Source organism: Heloderma suspectum, chromosome 3 (genome assembly GCF_057233095.1).
Source record: "Heloderma suspectum isolate Gila_16-S chromosome 3, 16-S_ref, whole genome shotgun sequence".
Lineage (NCBI taxonomy): Eukaryota > Metazoa > Chordata > Lepidosauria > Squamata > Helodermatidae > Heloderma > Heloderma suspectum.
In genome coordinates, this window is record NC_139460.1 from 42084803 (window position 1) to 42108698 (window position 23896).

At 43.9% G+C, this 23896-nt stretch overlaps 1 protein-coding gene across 3 annotated transcripts in view; it reads right to left on the bottom strand.

The window, feature by feature from the left end:
- The window catches only part of SMAD9 (SMAD family member 9), a 52485-nt gene extending 32005 nt beyond the window's left edge, over window positions 1-20480 (bottom strand). The window contains exons 1-2 of one of the 3 annotated variants that reach the window (XM_084843033.1): window positions 20162-20480; window positions 2502-2566 (exon numbers count right to left, since the gene is read on the bottom strand). The gene's annotated coding sequence lies outside the window, so the exon portion shown is untranslated. The remainder of the gene's footprint in view (window positions 1-2501; window positions 2567-20161) is intronic. The other 2 variants (XM_084843035.1, XM_084843034.1) reach the window with 2 other exon arrangements.
- Window positions 20481-23896: the final 3416 nt, after the last annotated feature.

Genomic DNA, 23896 nt, shown 5'->3' on the forward strand with positions numbered 1-23896 from the left:
ATTGGGGGTTAACACTTCATGCATCTGATGAAGTGGCCAATGTCCACAAAAGTTTATGGCGGAATAAATGTGTTAACCCTTCAAGGAGCTACAAGACTCTTCGTTGTTTTTGTTGCCACAGACTAACATGGCTACCACCTTGGAAACAATATAACTCTGCTTTTTACAAAGTTATATTGCTATTTCTAATGAGAGACAAAAAGCCAAGGACGTAGGCATTTATGCAACAATAATAAATAAAACTAGGCATGCATGCAGATTTATGTGTTTATGATTGCAGCTGAACAACACAATCCTATGTTTACTCAGAAGAAAGTGCCATTGAGTGTAGGATTATAGCCGGAGTGAGCAATCCTATGGCCGCTGGAACAGCGGCTAGATGGCCATAGGATACGGTGTTTTCCGGGAACCGACCTCGGAGCCTGTGTTCTGAGGTCGGTTCCCGGAGAACTGACCTCCCACCAATTCCATGCTGCCTCTGAGGCAGCGCAGAACAGCCCCGTCCTCCACAATTGCAAGAGGAGCATGGAGCAGCCGGAAAGGGGCTTCACTGGTGGCATTCCAGGGCGGGGGAGATCGTAGCTGCCCGTATGACACATTCAATGTGTCATACAGCAGCCTCCTTCCCCGCTCCATGCTCCCGTGGCTAGACAGCTGCAATCAGCTGTTTAGCCGAAAAAGCAGGGCAGGAGGAGCACAGAGGGAACAATCCCCTCCGTGCGTCCCCTGCCCTGCTTTGAATAGGCAGTCACCTCTGAGTTCAGAGGCAGCCACCTATGTTGATAGGATTGCTCCCTAAATGTATTAAAGTTTGCAGCCTTTCAGTGCTAATAAACATAGCTACTGAGTCATAATATTTCTGTGTTTTATTTGACAATAAATTAATGGTATGGCTACTTGGCTGGTTTCCAGTCCTACTCAGTAGAATTGTTTCCCTGGTGGCAGGTGCTTTCTTGAAGCACTTTTCAAGTACTTGAAAGTTGTCCCAGAGAGGAAGGCCAAGATCTCGATCATCCCAGAATGCAGGACACAGAATAATGGGCTCATGTTACAGGAAGCCAGATTCCAGCTGAACATCAGGAAAAACTTCCTGACTGTTAGAGCAATACAACAATGGAACCAATTACCTAGGGAGGTGGGTGGGCCTCCACTTTCAAGGTTAAGCTGGACAGCCATCTGTCAGGGATGCTTTGACTTGGATTCCTGCATTGAGCAGGGGTTGGACTTGATGGTCTTATAGACCCCTTCCAACCCTACTATTCTATGATTCTATGCTGTTTGATGGAAGTCAAAGGGAAGTATATTTTCTAGTTTTAAAACAAAAATCCACAATGGTTACCCAGTAACATCTAAAGCATAAATAGATTTAGGAGCCTCTCAGAAAGGTCAGAAGTAATATCAGGTTGCATTTTTCAAAAGTCCTGCCACTGGCCAGTGTGATGCTGTTGTTGGTTTTGATGTGAGGATCCCAGATACAAATCCCTTCTCAATTTGAATGTCATTGACAGTCTCTCCTTCCCATCCCCAGCTATCGTTACCTTCAGCAGGGGTGGGCAACCTTTTGAGCCCATGGGCACATTTGGTGATTTGAGAAACTGTCCTGGGCACCACCACAAAATGGCTAGTCACAAAGGACAAGTAACCTGCCCAAAAAGGGTTTGAGCCCCAACACCCAAAACAACTCCTTTGAACCCACAGTTTTCAGTGCCGATAAAACCCTATTTCAAAGAAGGCAAACTCTTTTTCTCTTCCCCCACCTGTCCGGCAGCAATCACATTTTCCCCATCTCTTTCTCTTTCTCACTCGGTAACACCACCCATACACTCTCTTTCTCACCCTAGCTCATCACTCATAGACATTCTCTCTCTCTCTCACACACACACTCACACACACACACACACACACACAGCCACCTTAGCAGCCACCAAGAATGGTGTCCAGCAGTGCACTGGTGTCCACTGACATTACATTGCCTACCCCTGCCTTACCAGGTTGCTACAAGGATAAAATAGGATTGCTCATATAAGATCACCCTGAGCTCTTTGGGTGAAGGGTGGGATGCAACTGTGATAAATAATAAATAAAAGTGAAAACACTTTGTGCTGAAGCCACAATAACTGGAAGATTCTCATATTGTAGCTTCTAAATTGCATAATGCAACACGTTACTCAGCAGTCTAGCCTAGGTATCCCTAAGGAGCGGCTGTTCTGTTTTGACGTGCCTAGCCCTCATTTCTGCTTGGGTGATGTAAAGACAGGAATATCCATCAAGCATAATGTAAAAGTGCAGGACCAGAAAGATCCTGAAGGCCATCGAGGGCAGCCACTGGCAGGGTGACAGAATTCTACACTATCAACACCTTTAGTAAAAAGGCCCTTATCATTCAGGATACACTGTGCTACCAAAATGAGTCAGCAAGAATTGAGCAAAGTACACTATGTGCATAATAGTCCCTGTGGGAAAGAAATGACAGCAGTAAGAAATTGAACTATATTAGATACCTTAAGCAACACGAGTTACGGACGTGCTTCCAGAGATTATTTTTTCATGCAGATGATGCAAGACCCTAGAAGAACAAATGGTTTTGCTTCATTACTCATTTGAACTTAATGAATGACACGATACTATAGTTTGCATGCACAGAGTTCAGCCTTTGCATATATGAGCTGTAAACTGCAAAACAAATCTTGAGCTCCATAGTCCAAGTCATATCCATTCAGGAAAATAGAAATTATTCTGTGTTTACGGAGAATGAATATGAGGATACAGTCAGCCATTTTAGCGTATTAAGTGGTGGGGACAGGATCAAATGCATGATGTACATCTGTACTGGACATGCATGGATATCTACATTCACAACTACTACCTATACGCACACTGTGTCATGTATGTATGTATGTATTTATTTCTATACCACCCAATAACCGAAGCTCTCTGGTCAGTCCACAAAAATTAAAACCAAAAAGCATACAGTAAAACAATATAAAAATATAAAAGCATTAAAACCAGAATATAACAATACAACCGTAATAAAACCACAATAAAACCTAGTAGCAATGCAGAAATTTAAAATACAGATTTAAAACAGCAAAGCTACAAGACTAGAAAGCTAAAATGCCTGGGAAAATAAAAAGATCTGGCGCTGGAAGGAACACAATGTAGGTGCCAGGCGAACCTCACTAGGGAGCTCATTCCACAGCTGGGGTGCCACAGCAGAAGAGGTCCTCTTCCTAGCAGCCACCCGCCTCACTTCCTTTGGCAGGAGCTCATGGAGAAGGACCGCTGAGGACCATGTTATGGTCGGAACCTCACTGTATCTGCGTTTCTACCAGATGGCCTACTGTATGGATCAATTCCTGGCTGACAGATTTTGTGTAATCATCGCAGTATCTGTTATTGCCTCATATGGGAGCTAGGAGAAGAGACTGCACAGGCATGGCATTATATTTGAGGAAGGGCCACTGGTCAGTGGTACAGCACAGGCAATGTAAATGTCCCAGATTCAATTCTGGCTGTCATGTCCTAAGTACACTCATTGCTTAGTCCTATCCCATCTCCATGTGGATGATCAGAACTGTTTTCACCCTCATTCACCCTATTTTCACAAACATCCCAAGCCAGGTGCTCCACAGTTTGTTATAGCAAACACAGAAATGTCACAGTCCATTATCTTTTCATGGCCTTCTGACCCCACTGCTTATAATTTTCTCTGCGTGTACATATAATCTCCCAACTGATGAAACTTCTGCATTAGATAAAGTGTGCTCCCATCCATGAAATCTATTGATACAATAAATCTGTTAATCTTGAAGGTCCCAAAGGCTTTGATTATACTTGCAAAAGGACTAAGGTTAGGGTACACTACAGTTCTTTCAGATTGCATAATACAAGGAAGGGACAAGTAGCTTGAAGGAGAAAGGTAGTTAAGGCAGAAGTCTCTCTCTCTCTCTCTCTCTCTCTCTCACACACACACACACACACACACACCCTGCCAGCTCTGCTTGGCCCAAATGAGAGTCTCAACATCCTCTGGACTGTGTCAAGTCAACTTGTTTACTTCTGCAGCCAGACAGAAATATTCAGGAAATATGTTGCACTACAATCACAGACTGTGAGAGGGATACTAACAAGAAAATATTTAAACTATTACAAAAATATTTGTAGGCACCAATATTTTACGTTGAAAATGTCCCTGTAAATTAAAAATAAATCCAAGTGTTATAGGCATGCTGTTTTGTGAGAGGCACCTTGTTATGACTGGATCTTTCACATTGGCCATTGGTAAGTTCACTTATTATCAGCTTCCCCAAGTAGGAGAAATGCAAGGTACACCAACATGCCAAGGTGGAGGTGTGAGACCAGTCCCCTGCCTATGAATGTTTGTGTACCAAGAGGTCTAAAAAAGCAGTTAGCATTTAGAAAGAGAGAGAAAAAAGCAGTTACATGTTTTTGGTGCTATCTGGTAGAAGCAGTCGGGGTTTCAAGGGTGCTTTGCTGTTTGGGACCAGAAGCTGCTTAGGGATACAGGCACTGCTTGCCAGTTTGCCTGCTCAGATTTATAACAACACACACATTCCACAAAAATAAAACCTTTCAAGAAACAAAAGCACAAATCTTGTGTGCTCTTTCCTTTAGAGGAAACTGACCTGTAAAACTGTCTTTGAGCCTCCTGAGAACAACAAGGTATGGTACCCCTGCAAACGCAGACTCCCAAACCTACCTTTGGCAAAGTAGCACAAATTCAGGGGTGGAGGAAGCATCTGTAGGGAAGCACTGGCAGGCAGGGCAGGAGGAAAAGGGGCTTAAATATTCCCATGCCTGCTGATTCTCCTCTGCAAATTTGCCTCCCCTTCTCATCACCCAACCCCACCTGTTTTTCATTCAGCCAGGTTTATTTCTGGTTTTGAATAACAGCTGGGAGATGTATTATTTGAGGCAGTTGGGTGGACATTTGCAGGGAAGAATGTGGATACAGAGACATTTTTCTCCCTCTCTCATAATACTAGAACCCAGGATCATCCCATGAAGCTGACTGATGGGAGATTCAGGACAGATAAAAGGAAGTCCTTCTTCATACAGCACATAGTTAAACTATGGAATTAGCTACCACAGGAAGTAGTAATGGCCACCAATTTGGATGGCTTTAAAGTGGGATTAGACAAATTCTTGGAGGAGAAAGCTACCAATGGCTTCTAGTCCTGATGCTTATGTGCTACCTCCAGTACTAGAATCGGTACGCCTCTGCACACCAGTTGCTGGGGAACATGGGTGGGAGAGTGCTGATGCCGGTGTCCTGCTTCTGGGTTCCCCCAGCTGGTTGGCCACTGTGTGAACAGAATGCTGGACTAGATGGACCCTTGGTCTGATCCAGCATGGCTCTTATGTTCTTACGAATACAAGGCTGATTTACAACAAAAAATGTGCAAGGATGATGACTGCACTGCCAATGAGTGTGCAAGTGGTGAATTTATTTGTGTATGAGGATAAGTAGTTGGTGTGTTGTATAAAAGGTAATGGGAAGCTTTAGTTTTTAAGGCACAGGGTGTTCTTTTCTTTAATTAAATGTGAGCTAATGGGTATTTTACAGGACTAGTAAGGTTTTTTTATTCAGTCTGTATGGCTGTGCAACAAGTGACCTCAGTATCAGGATAGAAAAAGGCTGCTGGATGATGTCATTGGTCTCAGTATCACCGAAAGTGCCAAATCAATCCAGAGGCTCAAGAGACAGCTGTCTAGACAGATGTCACACTAACCCCTTATATACTGTTAAGCAAGGGGGAAAACATGGTGACAGTCCTATTACTAGAATCTAAAGTATGGCAATTTAGACCACCACAAGAACTAATGCCTGTGAAGATACTAGTCCCAGCCTATTAGTGGCACCTATTCTATACTTTTATTACAAGCCTTGTTTGTACAGTACTTACATGAATTAAGAGATGTATGCATGCACCACACTGGAATCCAACACAGCCTTTTCAATCTGTATGGCCTGCTTTCTAATAGTAGTACAAGGTTGTCCCAATACAGCCAGTACTGGCCTTTCCTAGAGATGTTGCCCACACTTCCAATTCTGCACTAAGACTGCAGAAAGTTGCCTTACAGGCAACTTACAAGCAAGACAAGAAGAGGCAATTTCCAGAAATGCTTCACACTTTACACCATCACCCAGGCACACTAGTAATGTACTGGGGGTGGTAATCCCCAGATTGTCCTATCCCAGGTGACCATAGAAAAAATATCTTAAAGCTATCTACATATTTGTCAGGATTGGGCCCAGGCTCCCTGTGAAGATTCTGAATCAGAATCAGAGGCAGAGTTAGGAGGAGAGGAGCTGAGTCAGACAGCTGGGGAGGAAACTCCACAAGAGATTCCAGGAGTCAGGGAAGAATCTTCCCAAGGTCACGATAATCATTTGGGCCATGCACAGATACCACTTCTCCCTTCTATGGGAAAGCAAGTACCCACAGAAAGGGAGGGGCAAGACTTGGCAGACACAAGAGCCCCCGCTGTTGCTCAAGAGGGTCAGAACATATGAGGGAATTGAGATGCTCTGCCAGATTAGCCACTCACTGGAGTCAGCAGCTGGAGGACCCTCCCTGAGGGAGGGGATGGAGGACGCCCTCCAAGTTCTGTGTAGGTCACTTAATGTTAGTTTAGCAGCAACTCTCTCTTACTTCACTGAAGTTTCTCTGTTAGAGATCTCAGGATTAGTTCACTCCCCACCCACCCCAGTTCTGGGCAAGTACTGAGTCTGTATTGTCTGAAAGACTAGCTGTTAACATATTGAAGGACTATTGACTTGATAATTGGGTCTCTGCCTGGTGATTGCACAGTGGGAGGGGCTGGCAGTTCTGACAGTATTTGACCGCTGCATGGCTTCATCTCTTCTCAACTTCTTCCATGCTTATGGTATTGTTAGGTTAGGCTAAGAGATGGCGGCTGGCCAAAGGGCACCCAGGCAGTTTCATAGCCGAGAAGAGATTTGAACCTGTGTCTTCCTACTCCTAGTCCACATTCTATCCACTAGCCCGTACTGGTGATAATGTTGACTAGTAATTCTATCCACTTTTTATTATTACATTTATATCCTGCACTTTTCCCTCTTGCGAGGAACTCGAGGCAGCTTATATGGTCCTCCTCCTCTCCATTTTATCCTCACAACAACCCTGTGAGGTAGGTTAGGTTGAGAGTCAGTGACTGGTCCAAAGTCACCTAGTGAGCGTCATGGCTGAGTGGGGACTAGAACCCAGATCTCCCAAGTCCCAGTCGAACTGCTACACCACACTGGCATTCTTAGCACAGAATAAGTCCCACTGAACTGAATGATACTTATTTGGAGTAGGCAGTATAGCGTTGAATAGACTTACATAGGTGGTCCAGGACCCTTCAACTGTTATTCTCTAAATGACTGTAACTGTGTGGAGAGGGAGAGTTGGGCCCTGCCATCCAAGTGTTGTGGAGGGACATCTGTAGTGGGAAATCTGCTCTATGCACCGACTCTCTCCATGATATTGAAAACTACAAGATCATATACCTCGACTTCAGAAAAGCTTTCGACAAAGTGTCCCATGATATCCTGATGAGCAAACTAGCTCAAAGTGGGCTAGATGAAACAACGATCCAGTGGATCCACAGTTAGCTACAGAATCGGATTCAAAGAGTGCTTATCAATGGGATCTTCTCAAATTGGGGAGAGGTAACGAGCGGGGTACCTCAGGGCTCAGTCCTGGGCCCAGTGCTCTTCAACATTTGTATTAATGACTTGGAGGAGGAGGTGCAGGGAATGCTGATCAAATTTGCAGATGACACAAAATTGGGCAGGATAGCTAATACCTTGGAAGACAGAAACAAAATTCAAAGTGATCTTGATAGACTGGAGCGCTGGGCAGAAAATAACAGAATGACATTTAATAGGGATAAATGTCATGCTCTACACCTGGAAAAATAAACCAAATGCACAGTTACAAGATGGGCGATACTTGGCTCAACAACAGTACAAGTGAAAAGGATCTTGGAATTGTTGTAGATCACAAGCTGAATATGAACCAACAATATGATGTGGCTGCAAAAAAAGGCAAATGCTATTTTGGGCTGCATTAATAGAAGTATAGCTTCCAAATCCCGGGAAGTACTAGTTCCCCTCTACTCAGCACTGGTTAGGCCTCATCTGGAGTACTGTGTCCAGTTCTGGGCACCGCACTTTAAGAAGGATGCAGACAAGCTGGAGAGGTTCAGAGGAGGGCAACAAAGATGATCAGGGGACTGGAAACAAAGCCCTATGAGGAGAGGCTGAAAGAACTGGGCATGTTTAGCCTTAAGAAGAGAAGACTGAGGGGAGATATGATAGCGCTCTTCAAGTCCTTGTCACAGAGAGGAAGGCCAGGATCTCTTCTCGATCATCCCAAAATGCAGGACACGGAATAATGGGCTCAAGTGACAGGAAGCCAGATTCCGGCTGAAGATCAGGAAAAACTTCCTGACTGTTAGAGCAATAGGACAATGGAACCAATTACCTAGGGAGGTGGTGGGCCCTCCCACACTGGAGGAATTCAAGATGAGGCTGGACAGCCATCTGTCAGGGATGCTCTGACTTGGATTCCTGCATTGAGCAGGGGGTTGGGCTCGATGGTCTAATAGGCCCCTTCCAACCTTACTATTCTATGATTCTATGGTTCTAAATAATGCGGGGAGCCTATTGCATACACCAGGCTCCCCTGTCCAGGTGCTCCCGCCCCAACAGATGGATAGCAGGAAACAGGACCAGCAGGATGCAGCCCTCCTCTCCCCCACCCACATGGCTACAACCCCACCCCTGTTGTAGGCTTACAGTACTATTCAAGGAGAGGAATAAGCATCTTAGAAGTCTTTTTCTACCTCTGTTTTAGCCCATCTTTGTCTCACTGTACCTGAAGAGGCTTCACTAATTCAGCAAAAAAAATAAAATTATCACCCTTAATGCAACCTTCCCCAACCTGGAGCTCTCCAGGTGTTTTGAACTACAGTCCCAGAATGCCGGCTGGGGCCGATGGGAGTTGAAGTCCAAAACATCTGGAGGGCGTCAGGTTGGGGAAGGCTGCAGTAATGTTTCTTAAACTGTTCCTTCCTTTGCTTCCCTCTAAGCTTTAATGCAGGTGAAGGGACAAGAAGATTGGGTGCTGACTGACAGAGGAAGGTATGGGCAGAGAGAAGGGGCTGGAGCCAGCTTCTAGAAGAGTCCTGAAGGAAGTTCCTGATTTCTAGACTGAGCCATGTGATAGAGGGGTGGAAAGATCCCCAGAGGAGATCCACACAAAAGGTTTCTAGCACGAAATCCCCGAGCGCCACCACCAAGTGAAATCCAGTAGGAAGCTATGAGAGAGAGTCTTCTCTGTGATAGCATCCCCGTTGTGGAATTCCCTCCCCAACAAGGTTCACATGGTGCCTACTTTGTATTCTTTTTGGCACTAGGTAAAGTCTTTTAAGGCACAATCCTATGCATATTTAGACAGAAAAAGTCCTACAATTCCCAACATGCCCCAGCCAATCATGCTGGCTGGGGCATGCTAGGACTTATTTTCTGTCTAAACAAGCCTAGGATTGCACCCTTATTCTCCCAGGCTTTTTAGGGGAGTTTTAATTGATTCTGAAGTTTTAACTTTTTAATGTTTTAAGACCTGTCCATATTTAATTTTATTGCTTATCTATTTAAAATTATTTCTAGGCCGCCTTTTAGAGTGGAAGCCTCTTAAGGCTGCATTCAAGATAAAAACCACACAAAGAGGTTACAATAAAAATCCATAAAAAACATATTCAATACAATCTATAAAAACAGAGATTGCCAATTAAAAGCCATAAAAACAAAATGTACCAATAAAAATCAAGAGCCCAGACTTACGGGAAGGCCTTCAGAGGCTTCCTGAAGATCTGCAAAGAAGGGGCCTGATGAACCCCTAATGGAAGTCGATTCCAGAGGTGCGGGGCTACCACTGAGAAGGCCCTCTCTGCTTAATTTTAGCTATGTGTTTTATACTTCAATTGTATTTTTATTGTTACTATTGTATTTTAATCACTTTTTATGTACACCACCCAGACAGCTTTGGTTATAGGGCAGCATAGAAATACCATAAATAATCTACCATCTGACGAGTTCACAGAAGGTGCTAGCCTGAATGAAGGAACTGAATCTTATACGACAAGCTCCAGATGCCCCTTCCTCTTCTGTTCTCAACCTTACCATTCCCCCTTACTCTGAAGCAAGACCCTTTTTCCAGTGTCTGCCCCTTCAACCTCTATTGTTGTTTGCACAAGAATTCTTTGAATCTAGATCCTAATAACTGAGCTATGAAAAGCTTGACAAAAACAAACCCATTATTTTCAAGAAACAAAAACAAACACCAGCTATTCTCTAGCAAAGTATACATCTACATTCCTCCAGGCATATTACTAAAAGGAAAATGAGGACTACAAACAAATTTTAATTCTGAAATATTAGACTCAATTTGCACACTAATCTGCTCCTTTACTCCTTCCATGAAATCACTTGTGTTTCTTGGACTTTGCCCTAAATAATTTAGACAACGAAGTGGCTAGAAGTTACATTTGCAAACAACTGTAACGAAGTACTTTGCAGAACGCTATCTAGTATTACTGTAGTTTTCATTTGGGGAATAAACCATTCTGTTCTACAGGGTGGCAACAACAATTTACACTAGAAAAATCCATGAGCACTACTAAGATTGCCACTGTTTTACTAGAAGGTGCCTCTCTGCTTTTAAATAGCTGTATTAATAGCAAGAATGAAACAGGTACAGCTTTTACAGTAAGTATGTATACCAAGAAAAGCTGTACTTGTTGAATTTCTGTCTGCCTGTAAAAGCACATGATCCCATGCTAATGACAGTATTTTTTATTATTTGATCACAACCATATGCACTCTTGTTAGGCTTGTGAATTTCCACCTTAAGTGTCTCCCATCCTGAGTTGCTATTTTACTGCATTTTCCCCATAAAGACAAAGATGGATGCCCTTCTACATGCTGCTGTAAAATACTATGCTGTATCACAGTGACTCTATATCTGAGGACAGGACACACCATGTGTACTGGGGGCTAAATCCCCATCCACAAAGCCATATGGTGCTGGTGTTTTGTATAACACGCACTCAGCCTGCTGTCAAGAGTAGATGGAAGCATGGTGAAAATCACAACTGGACAATTCCTAACTCTCCACAAGTTAAAAAGCATATTCCTAAATGCTGCAGAACATCACACCTCTACAGATTCTAAAGGTTCAGTAGAACTCCACAGCATAACCTCTATTTGCCTTATTGCCATCCCTGGGGAACAAAGTACATCACATTTTAGGCAACATACCTAAAAAGCTATTTTAAAGGGAAACCCAAGGGACTGTGCTTCCCCAGTGGACTTTTTAAAAATCTGAACAGCAGTCTCCCATATTGTATTACAAACTGCTTTCAAAACTCCCCTGAGTTTCATTAGGTCTGTAATGCAGGTTTGGGGAAAGGGGGGGGGGATGTGGTTGTTGAGCCATTTGAGGGGAAAACTCAAAACTTCCCCTGCTGAATACATGGGAATTGGTCCATTGGTTCCCTTGATCAAAGCTTTGGCTGCAATCCTGCAGTCTTTTATATGAATTAGTATCACTGACTACAATGGAGGTTAGGAGTAAGTGTGGATAAGACTGTAGGGTGATTTTTCTATGAAAAAAGAGTTCAATAATTCAGTAATAATGGCATATATATGCCATGTGAATCCACAGTGGAATGTAACTGTTTCGTGCTTTTCTGGATCTTGGCAGCTAGTAGGGCTTCCACACCACATGCTGGAGAACTAAAGCCAAATATTCCAGCACAAATGGAACTATTAAAAAATGCTGCCTTCGGCCTGCAATATATAGCAGAAGCCATTAGGAAATAAGATTTCCCCTCCCCCAGCCAGTACTGCATTGTATCAGACCAGCTGTAACGCCCACCCATGGTGTCATGTGGCATCTTAACATCATGCCAGATGGGCGATATCACAGCAAAAAACGCATAGTTCCACCCATCTCTGTAAGCAGTTGGGCAGCAATGGGGTCACTGTGCCTTTGAAATGGCAGCACTTTTGGGACAGAGGCCATGCATGTTTCAGGCAAGGCCTAAAAGTGATGACAGAACAGGAGTAGCAATGATTGAAGCTTGCTAGGAACACAAAGTGTTCTTCTGCATTACAGCACTTTAACCTTCAGCTAGACAAAAAATTGCATTGGTTGTAAATTCTAACATTACCATTAGAATGAGAGTCAATGGAGAAAATGTCAGATAAAACAAGACAGTCTGAAAGTGTTCTTAAAAGCTATGTTGGTTCCATATTTAAAGTGTTCTCAATTTTTGTCATAAGGAAAACAATAACAAGAGATGGTATGAGTCTTCAACAAGGTGTGTGTCTCAGAATGAGAACTCCCTCCACTTGAGATGTCTGGCTTCGTTCCGAGTCCATTCCAGTACCCTTCCAGCTGGATCTTACTTGATGGTGTTCATGCCCCCACTATCACACTAACTCCCTCTCTCTGTTAGTCATCCCACTTCCCCCATGCCAAAAAAAGCTTTATTTGGGGGAATCACAGAGTTAGCAGGTGCCTTGGAGATCATCTAGTCTAACCCCCTACTCAATATACTGAAGGCTCTGCAAGGTTGGCCACCCAGCCTCTGCTTAAATATCCAAGGCAGTTTATTCCACTGCCAGACAACCCTCATTGTCTTCCCTTAATCTTCTCTTCTCTGTGCTAAATGTGTTCATCCTAGAACTTGATTTCCAGATCCCTTCATTGTTTGGAAGAGGTAACAGGAAACAGAAGGCTCACATAAATGCAGTTACGCCCCGCAAGACCACTCCTTAGCTAGGAAATGACATGTGGCATGTCAATTCCTGACAGGGATCATGGAATTTGTAGTTACGAAACAAAAAGTCCTTTGAACCCCAGCAAGAAACGTGTCCACACATAATTTATAGATAAAGAGAGGCCTTACAGGTCTTCTCCTGTCTGAAAGGAAGTTGAATTCCCTTCCCACTTCCCAAGATAAATTGTCTGGGTCTCAGGGAAGGAAGAAAACTGACAGAGAAGGGGAATATCAACAGAAAATCAATTTGGAATTTGGACATTCATAGCAAATGCACAAAAATGGGAGGGGTGGTTGAATGTTCAGCTTGTGCATCCCTAACAACACGGTTACCTCATGAAACAGCATCTGAGAAAGTAAACTGCTGCCTAATGAATTTCATACCAAAATAAATCAGGCTCAATATGGATGGCAAGAGCCACTTACTCTTTAACACTGCAGTGGCATAAGCACCAGCTCAACAGTGGTAGCTTGATAACTATAAAATCGTATTGAGAAAGGGGGCTTGCTATGAAGAAAAAAGCCCATTCACATTTCTACCCTAATTCCCAATTGCAGCAACATCCCCTAGTTTCATACAACTGCATGATATTATGAAATTGATTAGAACAGATTATAAAAACAATTTCATACTCAAGAAAAAGAAATAATTGTGACAGGACATTGCTGGAGAGTAACCCTTACAGCAGCCTTCCCCAACCTGGTGCTCTCCAGCTGGACTGCAGTGCTGCCTGGGAATGATGGGAGTTGCAATCCAAAACATCTGGAGGGCACCAAGTTGAGGAAGGCTGCTTTTCAGAGACACGTGTGTAATGCAAGTAAGAATTGATCCTTTCATGCACTTAATGTAATTTTTAAATACTAACCCTGTTCTAAAAGATCAGTTCTCATTTCTCATGATAGTTACCCTCAAATATGTACACAATTCTTTCAGTGATGCTGTGCTGCTCTAATATTGTCCTGCTGGAAGCCAGTTTTGTCATTTCCCAGGTCATGCTTGAAGTGCAAAAAACCCTGCAAACCCTATTTGAATTGGAATCCTAAACATGTGTGGTTGGATCCAGAATCTGCTTTCCATTTGGTGGAAGGCTCTGATCATGGAAGGTGCCTCCACCAGATCTTTGGAGATCCCCTTCACCCCTGCAGTACAGCTCACCCCATTCAGCAGGGTCCCCTGACCCTCTGTGTAGCGTTTTCAGGGGTTTGGAAGGGCTGCTGTGGGGAGGAAGGAGCAGGGAAGTCCACTTTCCCCAGCCCAGTTGTACACACCTAGATTTGGACCCAACCCATGCAACAACAGCTCTACAATATCATCTTCAAGTTTGAACAATTGTCTGTATGCAACCTTCTCCTAGGTACCACAACATATTTTGTATTTTAGCAAATGGTGTCCGATTGTGTCTTTGGGCTGTTTCCCTAACAGGAAAAAATGAAGAAATGGACATAATAAGCCAGAGGCCCTCTGTCTTCAACCGAAAATACAGGGGATCATTTGTGTTGAAATCTGGCTATTTATTGAAACTGCAAATATGGTACTACAGCCCAGTAACTGCTCACTGGAAAATGTGCTTAGGAAGTATATAATGCTCTGATACCACAATGTCACAAACCATAACAATGCAAGCAGTTATGCCTGCTCAGATGTTCAGTTCTGGGACATTAGTTGCTAATGTACTTTGCAGTAATTGCTGATGACTGAAGCAGCGGCAAACTTCGGAAGCAGACTTTTGATTGCTGAGTGGAGAAAAATTATGTTTCTGTACAAAGTAGCACAAAATAGAATAATGGTGGTGTCTTGACAACCAAGTAATTAAAAGAAAGGCATAAATATGGGAAGCGCCATTAAAAAAAAAACGACATGAGAGGCTATTATGAGAGAAGGATTGATAATAAGGTTTCTTTTTCAAGACTTACAGCACAAAGACATCAGACACAATCCATAGGGGAGTTCTCTCAATTGAAACTAATAGCAAAAACACAAGTAAATGTGATCTTATGCAACTCCTGTTCATTACTATGGGGGCTTATGCAAGAGAACGTGTGTGTGGACTGGGCCCAGAGGCTCATGTGGCACTTTAAAGACTAATTTACTAGAATGGCGTAAGCACCTCTCCCTGAATCGTTCTGTAAGTGAATTGAGATCCCCTGGGAAGCTTGCTGTTACCATCACCTAACGAAGTCCGGACTTTCATAATACCTTGTGTGGGCCTTGTTCATCAAAAAACAAAAAGGATTGAGAAGACAGTAGGTGAATACACACATGGACTAAGCTGGAGAGAAAGGCATGTTAACAGAGTGAGACCTAAAGATAACAAGAATGCAAGTAATAGTCCTGGTAGCTGGACATGAAATATGATACCAAATCTAATCGTTACCTGCATTTTCTGGAGCATCGAAATATGAATATTAACAATGGCTTTAATATAAAACGGGGAGGACAACTGGTTTTTGGAGTGAGAAAACCATGTATATCCCACCCATAATCAACAAGGTACAGCAAGACAAAGACTGGATAGAACAGAGATAGAAAGGGCTTCTTCACACAGAGCTTTTATCCTGCTATTGGGATTGCTCATTCATGGAAGTTTGCGGGTCCTTTTCATGACATCGCCAACCTCCAGGGCACATCCAGAAGTTATTTCCTGGTTATTCCATCTCAAAAAGATCCGTAAATAATGAACTATCTATTTAAGTCGGATTGTTACACTATTAAAAACAGCCACTAGTTTCCACTAGGCACTGTTATATAGATTTCTATGGAACCTTGAAAATTAAAAACCTCCCCTCTCAGCAGTCATGTGGTCGCCATCTGGGAGCCCCCTGTAAATGCAGAAAGGCTCCACAATGGGAAGACTGTGTGGTTTTTCTTTAGTGTAAAGGCAGCCAAAAAGGCTTCTAAGGGCACAATCCTATCTGGATAGGCAGCCACCTCCGAACTCGGAGGTGACCACCTATCCAAAGCAAGGCAGGAGAAGCACCGGGGGGATCGTTCCCTCTGCGCCTCTCCTGCCCTGCTTTTTCTGCTAGACAGCTGTCTTCGGCTGCCTAGCCGCAGGGGCAGGGGGCAGCAGGAGAGGAGGCTGCATCCTATGTGTCATATGGGCAGATCCACTCTCCCCGCCCCAAAACACTACTAGCCCCATCCCATTTAAGCCGCTCCGTGCTCCTCTTGTGAGCGCGGAGGATGGGGCTTCTCCGCGCTGCCTCCGAGGCAGTGCTGATGTGTGTGGGCGGGTCGGTTTTCTGGGAACCGACCCTGGAGCATGGGCTCCGAGGTCAGTTCCCGGAAAGCAGCATATCCTATGGCCATCTAGCTGCTGTCTAACAGCCACAGGATTGCTCCCTAAGACGCTAATTCCTTTCTTTGAACCATAGTATAGGTCTACAGTAGGGGTGAAGAACCCGTAGGGGTGGAGAACCTCCAGATGTTGTTGGATTCCGATCAGTTTCAGCCACATGATTAGCTTAAGCTCTGTAAATTGAACACAATTACGGTGCCATTACAGACCTTTCCCGCTGACTCGGGGAAGTTGCAGGTAGAGGAAGCATACACTTCACCCTCCACACTTACAAAACTGGAATGCCTGAAGTGGGATTAAATGTTGTGTGGTTTGTAGGTGAGGCACTGAGTTTTGGGGAGCCGTGACATTTTTATCATTGTTCTTACATGTTTTGATGGACTCTGGCTTCCTGACGGAAAGTGTTAGACTTCTGCAGGGAGCAGAGCCAAGTCTGAGAGCCAGTGTAGTGTAGCAATTAGTGTGCTGGACTAAGACTGTGGAGCCCCAGGTTCAAATCCCCACTCAGCCATAAAGCTCACTGGGTGACCTTGGGTCAGTCACTCTCCCTCTCAGCCTAACTTACTTCACAGGGTTGTTGTGAGGACAAAATGATGTGGGATACATGTTGCCCTGAGCAAGAACAGGGAGTACAAGTCAATTGTACCTCCCACTCCCTTTGCTCCCTTCATTTATCATCATGTCTCAAACAGTTCTGAAAGAAGCTTGCTTACAATTCAGGATTGGCTGACACCTAACAGCCAGGTGAGATCAAGAGCAAGTTCCTTCATCCCAGTTTCGTCAAGGAGCAGTGACTAGAACCAAACCAGTACCATAAAAGAAGTCATCATGCCAGTAACGCAGGGCTTGGAAAAGTTCCATCCAGTTAAGTCATCAGCAGGATAAATGCTCAGCAGACCCATTTTCTTGTCTGGCCTGCAGCTGAAACATCACATAATAATCCAACTAACCACAGTGTGGTGCTCACCACACAATGTAGTCATGAACCTCAAGTTTGCAATATGTTTCCATAGCATTTCTTAGTACTGAACAAGCTGTCCCTATTTGTGGCTAAAATCTATAATATTGTATAGTTTAACCTCTCTTTCCCACTTTGGCAAAAGAAAATTAAAAACCCATTTCTTGTTTTAGCAACATACAATCTGGCTGGCCCTCATAGAACGGATGAATTATAATTAGATTCCACTGTTATTCAATAATTCTGAAAAACCCATTTGCTGGCTGCTTTGAAACGAATGTAGTGATGGTACAAGGAAAGAGGATAAGGCTATCAATGACTATTAATTATGATGACTCTCCACTATCAGGGGCAGTATGCCTCTGTATAACAGTTGTTCAGGAACATGGATGGGAGAGTGCATTGCACACACATCCTGTCTGTGGGCTTCCCATGGGCATCTGGTTGGACACTGAGCTAACAGAATGCTGGACTAGATAGGTTCTTGGTCTGATCCAGCAGGGCTCTTCTTGGGAATCCATTGGAAAGTTTCCTGCACAAGACCATTTTAAGTTAATGGGTTGGATCCAGATTTAGTCATACTTGGAATAGACCCACTGAAATAATGGGGTTTAAGTTAGTCAAAACTAACTAAAGCCCCATTGATTTCAGTGGGTCTACAGTAAGTATGATTAAGTCTGGATCCAACCCAATGTCAGCTTTGCAGGTACACAGATCAGCACCCAACAATGACAAGCCCAAAATGAAACTCTAAAACTTATCTTTAGTATTTGAAATTGCCTTTATGTACATTTTTCAACAGCTGATGAAAGGAACATTTTCTCACAGCTACCTCTTTTAGTTGATACAATACACAAAGTGCAGAGAAATTTGGATGGAAGCATCGTCATTTAAAAAAAGACAAATGCAACCCAATCCAACAATGGCACCGACTGGCAATGGCTAATTATTAAATCTTTCTAAGTACTGCATGGGTGAATTAGAATGATGAAGTTTATTTGAATGATGACTGTTGTTCATTATTCTGGGATTTATTGCTCTTTAAAAGAATTTTACTACGCTACCTTTAGATCGCATTGTGGAAGACAATAAGGTATTATCCCTAAAGACCACCTTTTTAAAGCATGTATTTACGTGCTTCTCAGTTACAAAATATTACATCTTTCTCTTATCAGCAATGTCCTTCCTGGTCAGCCACGAACTTGACTACATTCCAAGAACCTGTGTATCATTTCCTATGTCTCTGCGCTATTGGGAAAATTCATTCATTGAGAGATCTTTACTGGCTTGTAATTCGTCCCCCCATCTCAGAGTATAATTATCCCTTAGAATGTAAATGTTTGACTTTAATTACATATGTGTCGTTTCTCTATCCACAGAGGTTCTTTGACACCTATAAGGAAAACTAATTTACTGTGAAACTGAATGTTTCAGACATAAAGTTGGATAACTACCTAAAATTCTCTTACTACCCAACTACAACTTACTTCTGGAATTAAACAAATTGTGAATTTCAGCTATCTGTGACTGCCAGTGGCTTATTCTATGATGGAAATCATTGTTTAATGACAATAACTGTTGTTTTGATGTCCAAAATGGTTCTGTTTAGATGGTGATAAATTCCAGAGGCTGCAATCCTATACACACACTTACCTGTGAGTAAATCCCAATGAATTTAGCCGGGTGTACGTTTTGAGTAGACACGTACAGGATTATACCACCAGTCCATTAAAACAAACTCAAGAGAGTCTGGTGGGACCCTAATGATTATTAGCTTATGTCACAATAAGTCTGTTTGTCTTTAAAGCATCACAACACTCTTGTTTCTTTAGGTAATATAGATTGTTGTGATTATACAGTCACAAATATTATGCCTGTGTAGTTTTTTTTTTCCCCCTAAGCAAAATGACCTTATTTCATAGACAGGTCCAGACGTTCAATAAGGCAATCTAAGAAATGAAAGCTTTTTCAGAATGAGCTAGACTCTTCCCTTCAGTCTGTCTCTCTAAGTTAGAAAGCAAGAAAAGAAATCAAAATAGAGGCTGAGGAGCGCTTCACAGCGTTTAACTAGCCATAAAAACGTTTTGCCTTGCGCCCCTCCTTCCGATCACAATACTGGCGTCAGTTTGTCTCCTGTATCTATTCTCCCCACCACCACCCTCCTTCCCTCCCTTCTGCAAGGATCTGGCGTTGTAAGCTAAGAACATCGAAGGGAGAAGAGGGGGGCAGAACTGTTTCAGCGTCAGGAGAATTGTCCTCAGCAATTTCCCGTTTGTTGGTATAAATATTTCAAACTTTTAAAGCAAATGCCAATAGCCAACAGTAGTAAGGAAGTGAATAACAGACAAGGGCGATGTCATCACACGGTCAATGTTACTATATTATTTGTCAATGATTCAAAATCATGGGTTAGTAAGCCACGGGGATAGCTTTGGGCACCCTTTTGCTTGTTGTTGTTTTTGATTACACCTCGGGGATTGCCTGACAGCCAGATCCGATGCAGGTTTGCTCCGAAGTAAGCCCCATTCAGTTCAATGGAGTTTACTCTCAAGTAAGTGCCAGGAGAATGGCAGCTTCATTGTCACAAGATAGATGCAGAAGAACAGCAGGCTAAGCATCGCCCAGTATAAACTGTGTGTGTGTGTGTGTGTGTGTGTGATAAATGTGTGTCTATATATATATTGCAGAGTATGTAGTTTGGGGGAATGTAAAAGCCCGGCCATGCTAATTGCCAAAAGGAAACTGACGGCTGCCAAAGTCCCCCCGAGAGGCTGGTTCAAGGCTTAGCACCTTCCGCGGAAGGTTTGGCATGATGCAGCTGCCGGCTGAGAAAACTGACGCCTGCGATGCAAACAACAACAAAAAGTTTGCAAGCAGGTCTACTGAGGGCTGCTGCAGAAAGCGCGGAGCTCAGACCCAACCCGAACGTTTCAGGCTGGAAGGGCGAACTCCAAAAGCCAAACCAAATTTCTGACGTGGGAGAGCAAAAGCCAACAACAGGCACAATACAATAAAAACCTCTTACCTGCCCGTGGGGTGAATGTCTCTCCTTCCCGCCCTGCCCGCCGGGTGCCCCGCCGTCTCCCCGCTGCTCCTGCCGCCGCCGCTACTGCGCCAACTTCTCTGGAGCGAGTTGCACACTTTTTTTTCTTTTTTTTTTTATCATGCAAAAGGACGCGGCTGCAATAACCCGGCGGCGGCAGGGGCCAGAGCTGGAGCAGCAGCAAGCGAGCAAGCAGCCCCAGCCGGCGTCAGTCAGGCGGGAGCCTCAGAGCTTGTATTAGTGCGCCGACCTGGAACGTGGCCAGGAATCCCTTTCGGCTGGCTGGCGGGCGGACCGAGTCTCGCTTGCCCGGGAGCGCGCGCCTCCCCGCGCGTGCCTCGAACCCCTTCGCGCCTGAGAGGCGAGGCGGAGGTGAGGAGGTCGCTCCTGCCCGACCCTGAGGAAGGAAGAGAGCTGTTTTATTTTTAATTTGTTTAGATCGTCCATACCACGTAGATGGATAGATTTTATTTCATTTCTTTAGGACGCAATCCTGTGCGTGTTTAGACAGTCCTGCAACAAAGGCCTGCAACTCCCAGCGTTCCCCAGCCACCATGTTGTAGGACTTTTCTTCCCGTCTATGCATACGTAGGATGCTACCCTTACTATTATTTCTATACTGCCCTAATAGCAGGTCTCCAAAATTAAAACGGAGTGCCAAGAGAACATATCCGTGAAGGTGCCAATGAAAGACTTTTATTGAATCCAACGCATTTCAGAAATAGGAGTCCCTTCGCCAGGGGCAATCTTACAAAACCCAGATTCTGGAAACAGCTTTTTAAAAATGGTGGCTGTCTTTCTTACTCCACCATCCATGGTTCAATAAAAGCTTTTCATTGGCACCGTTGCGAATATGTTCGCTTTTCAAGTTCTGCCCTATTTTGGTGCTTCCCCTTCTGGGTTTTTTTGTTTGCAAAAATGAAAACCTTCGTATATAACATGACAAACAGAATAAAACCAAAGTAAAAGCCAGAAATAAAGCCAGCAGCCATGTCAAGATCTAAAAATACAGTTAACACACAGGGAGAGGAATGCCATGGCCGCTAGTCAGCCGCTAGACAGCCGTACGATACCTGGTTTTCTGGGAACCGACCTCGGGGCCTGTGCGCTGAGATAGGTTCCCAGAGAACTGACCTTCCCTCGCTTCTGCGCTGCCTTGCAGGCAGTGCGGAACAGCCCCGTCCTCTGCGCTTGGAAGAGGAGCACGGAGCAGCCAAAATAGGGCGTTACGGGTGGGGAAGGCAGGAATGCTGGCATGGTGTCGTCCAGCAGCCTCCTCCCCCGCTCCGCCTTCCTGCGGCTAGACAGCTGAAATTAGCTGTCTAGCCACAAATGCAGGGCAGGAGAAGTGCGGAGGGAACGATACCCTTGGTGCTTCTGCCCTGCATTGGATAGGTGTTCGGAGTTCGGAGGCGGCTGCCTATCCCCACAGGATTGCGCCCTTAAAAAACAAAACTAAAGGACTAAAAGGCCTGGGAAAATAAAAAGGTAGATAAGCAGCAGACCATCTTAGTCTTTACATCTGGGGACGTATCAGGCTTGTAGGATCCATTTTGTTTTTTACTAGAACCCGGAGTTCTACCAACGGGGGCCAGGAGCAAATAGTAGTTCAGGCAAGGAGACATACCCTAATGGTTAGGGCCGGACCTACCATTAAGCAGAGTAAGGCCACCATTTCAAGGAGCTGATTTTTGGTGTCATGAAAGGGCAGCAGATTTCATTATTTAATTTATTTTTATTTTATCTTTACTTCCAGAGAGAGATTTGTGGGATTTTTTTCTCTCAGGTGCCAGAATAACTTGGGCAGCTTTTGGTACTATGCACTTTGACATTGGGAGATGGGTGGGTAGCATTTGCTGTTCGGCCTCAGGGAGCAAAAGGTTTGGAGCAGTACCTGCTACAGATACAGGGTGACTTTGAGCATATGCTCAGCCTAGGAATTTGTGATCAGTACTAAAGCCAAGCTCGCAAGTCCTTTCACACAAATATCCATTCCTGGTATCCCCCCACACCCCCAGCGTTCTTTTTAGCAACCTTGTTTATTTAAGAGGGGGAAGCTTTTTACTTATTCCCATTCTTAGACAACTGAGGCTTAGAAACCACTTCTGATCTAAGTCAAATCATTGAGTAGATCCCAACCTACGTTCTGCCCACCTCCTATTGGAACTAAACCTAAGTATTTCCAGAGGGATAGCATTGTTAATCTCTTTAAGCAAAAACAATAGTCTTGTGGTACTTTAAAAGACTAATACATTTATAATAAACCTTCATGGACTAGTATCCACTTCATCAGATGCATGAAGTGTTGACTGGCTATTTAGACATGGTTGTGGGGAGTGGGAATTGTAAACAATGAGTTAGAGGGAAATGACATGCAAAAAAGACCGACTGTGACCATCAAGTTAAAGTCTAAATTATGTTTTCAAAAAACTGTTGCAGTGGCCATTCATAAAGCTGTGTTGATGACAACACACACATCCTGATAATCTAATGATAACACATTTAGGGAGGAATCCTATGGCCTGTAGACATAGGATATTTCAGATTCCCAGCTCTGAGGTCGGAGACGGTGCCCTGACCTCGAAGCTGGGAATCGGAGCTCTGACCACCCCCTTCCCCCCTGCATAGCCAGCGTGGAAGAACTGGGCTGGAGAGAGGGAAAAGAGGGTGTTTTGTTGGGCGGGTGGGGAGGAGACTGAAGAGGTCAGGATATGAGTTATCCTGTGGCTTCTCCAGCCTCTGCCCCACCCCCTCCAAAATGCTTTAGCTAGACAGGTAAAAAAGCCCATCTAGTGAAAACACAAGGTGGGAGGACGGGGAGGCTAAGATCGCCTCTGTTGTGCATCAAGAACGCAACCCATAGGATTGTGCCCTAAGTGGACTAAAGACTCTTATCTAGATTCAGGCCACAGGTGATAGAATTAAACATCTTGATAAGGTATAAACCTAAGTATGTGTTACTGAAATAAAACATTCTTTCTTGGCCTCCTTCCCCCTGTTGCACCCCCCCCCCTTCCTCTGTTATCTCTCCTGTCTCGAATTATAGATTGTAAGGCCTTTGGGGCACAAACCAGTCCTCTTGTACTCTGCAAAGCACCATAGACATTGATGGCACTATTTAGATGAACAAATAAATAAATAATAAGATAATTTGCCAACTTGGGCTCTGGCTTGTCAACGTTTATGCTACAATTCGTTAGTCTTTATGATGCTATAGTTTTTCTTCTTTTACCTAAGCAATGTGAATAAATTAATAAAAACATCAGTGGAAGCTGATTGCTCTGATTTCACTGGGGCTGTGAATCCTTTCTTGGTTTTAGTCAGAACCTGACAGAACTCTAAAGGAGCTATTCAAGGTGTTGAACCCTATCCCCAAAATAGGTTCAGTTCCTTGGATAGCTCCTTTAGAATTCTGCCTGGTTCTGACTAAAACCTGTAATGGATGCACAGCCCCGCCGAAATAGGACCCACCAGCCTCCACTGAAAAACACCAAAGATACATCTAATCCAGCATCTTATTTCCTGCAGTGACCAACTGGATACTTCCAGGAAGCCCACAAACAGATAATTTTTTTAAAGGATTTTTACCCTGCTCTTCAGCCAAGGTCTCCCAGAGAGGCTTACGTAAGTTCAGTACAAACAAGACAGTCCCTGCCCACAGGCATATAGTCTATGATCTTGTTCACATATAATGCTAACCCATGGTTTATTTAACCC